This window comes from Lethenteron reissneri, unplaced genomic scaffold (assembly GCF_015708825.2).
Source record: "Lethenteron reissneri isolate LAM-NWPU_2019-01 unplaced genomic scaffold, ASM1570882v1 scaffold_1639, whole genome shotgun sequence".
NCBI lineage: Eukaryota > Metazoa > Chordata > Hyperoartia > Petromyzontiformes > Petromyzontidae > Lethenteron > Lethenteron reissneri.
Window position 1 is genome coordinate 2,347,690 of NW_026891376.1, and position 6,000 is coordinate 2,353,689.

Here is a 6,000-nt window from a genome sequence, read left to right on the forward strand (position 1 = left end):
GACACGCGTTCACAGAGACACGCGTTCACAGAGACACGCGTTCACAGAGACACGCGTTCACAGAGACACGCGTTCACAGAGACACGCGTTCACAGAGACACGCGTTCACAGAGACACGCGTTCACAGAGACACGCGTTCACAGAGACACACGTTCACAGAGACACACGTTCACAGAGACACACGTTCACAGAGACACACGTTCACAGAGACACACGTTCACAGAGACACACGTTCACAGAGACACACGTTCACAGAGACACACGTTCACAGAGACACACGTTCACAGAGACACACGTTCACAGAGACACACGTTCACAGAGACCAACATTCACAGAGACCCACGTTCACAGAGACCAACATTCACAGAGACCAACATTCACAGAGACCAACGTTCACAGAGACACGTTCACAAAGACACACGTTCACAAAGACACACGTTCACAGAGACACACGTTCACAGAGACCCACACTCACAGAGACACACGTTCACAGAGACACACATTCACAGAGATCCACATTCATCGAGACCCACATTCATCGAGACCCACATTAAAACTTACATCATTACCACCATCTCATCATCACCGCCACAACCACCTCATCATCATCATCACCATCATCTCATCGTTATCATCATCACCATCTCATCATCACCATCACCACCGCCATCTCTCACCTCCCACAGCGATGGCGTCTCCGTGTCCGTCTGGTGAGTCTTCACGACGCCTCGGTTGTTGTCCATCAGGGCACCGCAGATGGTGGCTCAAACGGTGGACGGATGGTGGTGATGGTGGTGGTGGCGGTGGCGGCAGTGGTGGTGGTGGTGATGGTGGTGGCGGTGGTGGCGGTGGTCGAGTTGCAGGCGACAGAGAAGGTGGAGCAGATGACGATGATGGGTGATGGGTGATGGATGACGACGATGATGGTGGCTGATGTCTTCCCCGCACGTACGGAGGCTAAACTTTCTTGCGCGCAACGGAACGCAGCCAAATCGAATGCGCGCCACGAGGTGATTCGAAAACGACGTCTCGAGACCGATGGATGATGATGATGAGATCGTGGTGGTGGTGGTAATGATCAGCTGGCGATGATGATGATGATCAACTGGCGATGATGATGATGATCAACTGGCGATGATGATGATGATCAAGTGGCGATGATGATGATGATGATCAACTGGCGATGATAATGACCAGCTGGCGATGATGATGATTATGAGATGGTGATGATGATGATCAACTGGCGATGATGATGATTATGAGATGATAATGATGGAAGGATTGAGCTAGGAGGGAGGGTGACTACGGGTGATGATGGCTGGCTTGCTCCTGGCTGTCTGCACGTCCTCCGGTACGGCGAAATGGACTCAGAAGTTGTTCTGAGTTGATGGGGGTAGTGGTGGTGGTGGTGGTGGCGGCGGGGTTAATTCTCGTCTTGTCGGCGGGGGGTGATGGCTTTAAAGGGTTAAGAAGGTTTGGTGGGGGAGGAGGTTGTGGTGGTGGTGGGGGTGGGGGCGGGTAAACAATTAATGAATTAATCAATCAATCAGAGCCGCCGATCTGATTGAAACGACCCCCCTCCCCCCCCACTCTTGTGGGGGTTTAAATCCCATTGTTAGTGGGGGCACGGGAGGAGCGGTGGCGCTGGTGGTTAGCGCAAGGCGGCTGCAGATTCTGGGGAGTTTTTCCAGTTTCATTTATTCGGTGTAGCCCCTACCCTTTGGTTCTTTCGGTAAAAGTCACGGATAAAAATAAGTCGCTAATAAAAAAATCTGATGAAAATAATGAGATGAAATAAAATCGTTAAAAATTTAAAATAAAAATAAAAATAACTAAATTAAATTAAATCACGACGTTTCGGAAGCAACACAAGCCTCCGTCATCAGGCTGTTGTGGCTCTTGGCTCGGGTGCAAACCGCGACAAAACAAAAACGTGGAACAAGAAACATCTTAAAAGTGACTTACGCGTAACAGAAAAATCCAGAAAAAAAAATCGGCAAAGTCTTCCAGGTAGAGAAAGCCACCGCATTTCAACGCTGCGTGCGAAAATCCCAGTGGGATGCAAGTCAATTAATAACAACCATAAGACATTTTCTTGGTTCTTTCGGTAAAGTCACCACGTAGAAGGGAAATAATAAAATAATAAAAATTAAACATAATAAAATTTCGATTTAAAGCTTTCGTGACTGCAGGGATTCATCTTCTTGGTTCTTTCGGTAAAGTCACGTAGAAGGGAAGCAATAAAATAATAAAAATAAAACATAATAAAATTTCGATTTAAAGCTTTCGTGACTGCAGGGATTCATCTTCTTGGTTCTTTCGGTAAAATCACGTAGAAGGGAAATAATAAAATAATAAAAATAAAACATAATAAAATTTCGATTTAAAGCTTTCGTGACTGCAGGGATTCATCTTCTTGGTTCTTTCGGTAAAGTCACGTAGAAGGGAAGCAATAAAATAATAAAAATAAAACTTCATAAAATAATTCTCACAACGCGGGTGAAGACGGCTGCCTGCGTTGTGGCCGAAACGTCGTGAGAATTATTTTATTATGTTTAATATTTATTATTTTATTGTTTCCCTTCTACGTGATGACTTTACCGAAAGAACCAAGAAGATTAATCCTTGCAGTCACGAAAGCTTTAAATCGAAACCATAAGACAATTTAGAATAAAGTTATTATATGATACTCCGACTGATGCTCCTGCTGTTGTGGAGTGACTCATGCAGCCAGCTATGACTGCAGAGTTTGGTGGTGGTACGTGTTGTTTATGTTGTTTATTGTGAAAATTCAGTCACAGTTCCTATCACCACTGTTTCATTTCTTTCATGGCTTTATTTTGGTGATTTTCGAAAAGTTTTTTGGTTTGGCCATGTTTGTGTTGTTGTAGTACAGAGTTAGACTGATGGCCTTAATCTAAGTTGTCTTGTGGTTGTTGTTGTTTGACTTGCATCCCACTGGGATTTTTGCACACAGCGTTGGTGTGTACGGTGATTTTTCTGCAATATTTAGCTGTCTTTTCATGGATTTTCTGTTTGCACTCAGTCACATATTCACTTTAAGATGTTTTTTGTTCATGTTTTTGTTTTTTGTTTGTTGCGGTTGCACCCGATTCAAGAGCCGAATGGCTCACAGGACTACGCCTAATACAAGAACTTTGAACTTTGATCAGGCCAACTCTGTACTACAACAAACAAACATTGCTAAACCAAAACGTTTTCAAAATCACCAAAATAAAGCGATTAAAACAACGTCACCTGGTTCCATGTGCCACCTCTCCCCACACACCCCCCCCCCCTAGATCAACTCGGCCTCAAATGAGTTACGTTTGCCGCGGCTCGCTACTGAACAGCACTTGCCCCGACAGCCTGTTCGAGGCTACACGGGGTGCCTTTGTCTTTGCCTCTAATGTGATGGGAGCGGTGGCGCAGCGGTTAGCACGCCGCGCCACCCGAGTTCGATTCCCGCTCGCGGCCACCAACACAACAGCGGAAACGATGTGAATCTTGAACCGGTTCCTGGGGTCGCCACCCCTAGGTCCACTCGGCCTCAAGTTAGTTACGTGTAGCGGTAACGGGAGAGACAAAGGCGGCCGGGCGAGGGTGCCACAGTGCGGGTACACACTTGCCTCGGCAGCGTGTTAAGGCTACCCGGGGGGTCTTTGTCTCTGTCTCTTTGTATCACTGTAGGTGGGTGTCGGTGGTTAGCTGGTATCGATTAGCCGCCTTGTTGCATATGTATACATATGTTTAGACGTCTATATATAGAACGCGGAGCCGCGTAGACGTTTCGGCCCACACCTCTCCTTCAAAGGCGACTTTGAAATGCACCAACGGCAAACAAAGAGGACCGAACCCGCTCCCAACTCCGATTGAAAGCTTTCTCGTGACTGCAGCAGGGATTCATCTTCTTGGTTCTTTCGGTAAAGTCATCACGTAGAAAGGAAATAATAAAATAATAAAAATAAAACTTCATAAAATACAATTCTCACGACGTTTCGGCCACAACGCAAGCAGCCGTCCTCAGGTGAAGAACAGGTCTTTCGGGGAGACAGCGTCATTCACATCATCAACATCATCATCATCAACATCATCATCATCAACATCATCAACATCATCATCTACATCATCTTTTTTTTCGATTTAAAGCTGTTCGTGACTGCAGCAGGGATTCATCTTCTTGGTTCTTTCGGTAAAGTCATCACGTAGAAGGGAAATAATAAAATAATAAAAATTATACTTAATAAAATCCAATTCTCACGACGTTTCGGCCACAACGCAAGCAGCCGTCCTCAGGTGAAGAACAGGTCTGTCGGGAAGACAGCGTCTGAATGAACAGGTCTGTCGGAAAGACAGCGTCTGAATGAGTCTTTGGAGTGAGAACCCCCTGAGAGAGAGACATCCAGACCCAGGGCTTGAACCCAGGCTCTCAGTATCTTCGACACGGCCATCGTGAACCCCCTGAGAGAGAGAGACACCCAGACCCAGGGCTCGAACCCAGCCTCTCAGTGTCTCTGACACGGCCACTATGAACCCCCTGATAGAGAGAGAGACACCCAGACCCAGGGCTCGAACCCAGCCTCTCAGTGTCTCCGTCACGGCCACTATGAACCCCCTGATAGAGAGAGAGACACCCAGACCCAGGGCTCGAACCCAGCCTCTCAGTGTCTCCGTCACGGCCACTATGAACCCCCTGAGAGAGAGAGAGACACCCAGACCCAGGGCTCGAACCCAGCATCCCAGTGTCTCCGTCACGGCCACAATGAACCCCCTGAGAGAGAGAGAGACACCCAGACCCAGGGCTCGAACCCAGCCTCTCAGTGTCTCCATTTTTTTTTTTGTTGCGGTTGCACCCGATTGAAGAGCCGAATGGCTCAGGGCAAAACCTGATGAATGAAACTTGAAACTTGATAGGCTCCGTAACGTCGTGTGCAATCTCGTTTTGTTTTCCTTTTGAAGGTCCGTACGGGAATCGTCTACCAAAGCAGCAGCAGCACCATCAACATCATAAAGCGACTCATCAAACACTGATATGCAAATACGATGCGCGCATATGGAGAGAGAGACACACACACAGAGGCAGAGTGCTCAAACCCAGGCTCTCAGCGTCTCTGTGTATCTCTTTGGGTCTCTGTGTATCTCTAAGGGTCTCTGTGTATCTCTGTGTGTATCTATGGGTCTCTGTGTATCTCTGTGTATCTCTATGGGTCTCTATGGGTCTCTGTGGGTCTCTGTGTATCTCTATGGGTCTCTATCTCTATGGGTCTCTGTGTATCTCTATGTGTCTCTGTGTATATCTATGGGTCTCTGTGTATCTCTATGTATCTCTATGGGTGTCTATGGGTCTCTGTGTATCTCTATGGGTCTCAATCTCTATGGGTATCTGTGTATCTCTATGGGTCTCTATCTCTATGGGTCTCTGTGTATCTCTATGGGTCTCTGTGTATCTCTATGGGTCTCTGTGTATCTCTGTGTGTATCTATGGGTCTCAATCTCTATGGGTATCTGTGTATCTCTATGGGTCTCTGTGTATCTCTGTGTATCTCTATGGGTCTCAATCTCTATGGGTATCTGTGTATCTCTATGGGTCTCTATCTCTATGGGTCTCTGTGTATCTCTAAGGGTCTCTATGGGTCTCTATCTCTATGGGTATCTGTGTATCTCTATGGGTCTCTATCTCTATGGGTCTCTGTGTATCTCTATGGGTGTCTATTTATCTCTATGGGTGTCTATGGGTCTCTGTGTATCTCTATGGGTGTCGATGGGTCTCTGTGTATCTCTATGGGTCTCTGTGTGTCTCTATGGGTCTCTGTGTATCTCTGTGTGTATCTATGGGTATCTGTGTATCTCTAAGGGTCTCTGTGTATCTCTATGGGTCTCTGTGTATCTCTATGGGTCTCTGTGTGTCTCTATGGGTCTCTGTGTATCTCTGTGTGTATCTATGGGTATCTGTGTATCTCTAAGGGTCTCTGTGTATCTCTATGGGTCTCTGTGTATCTC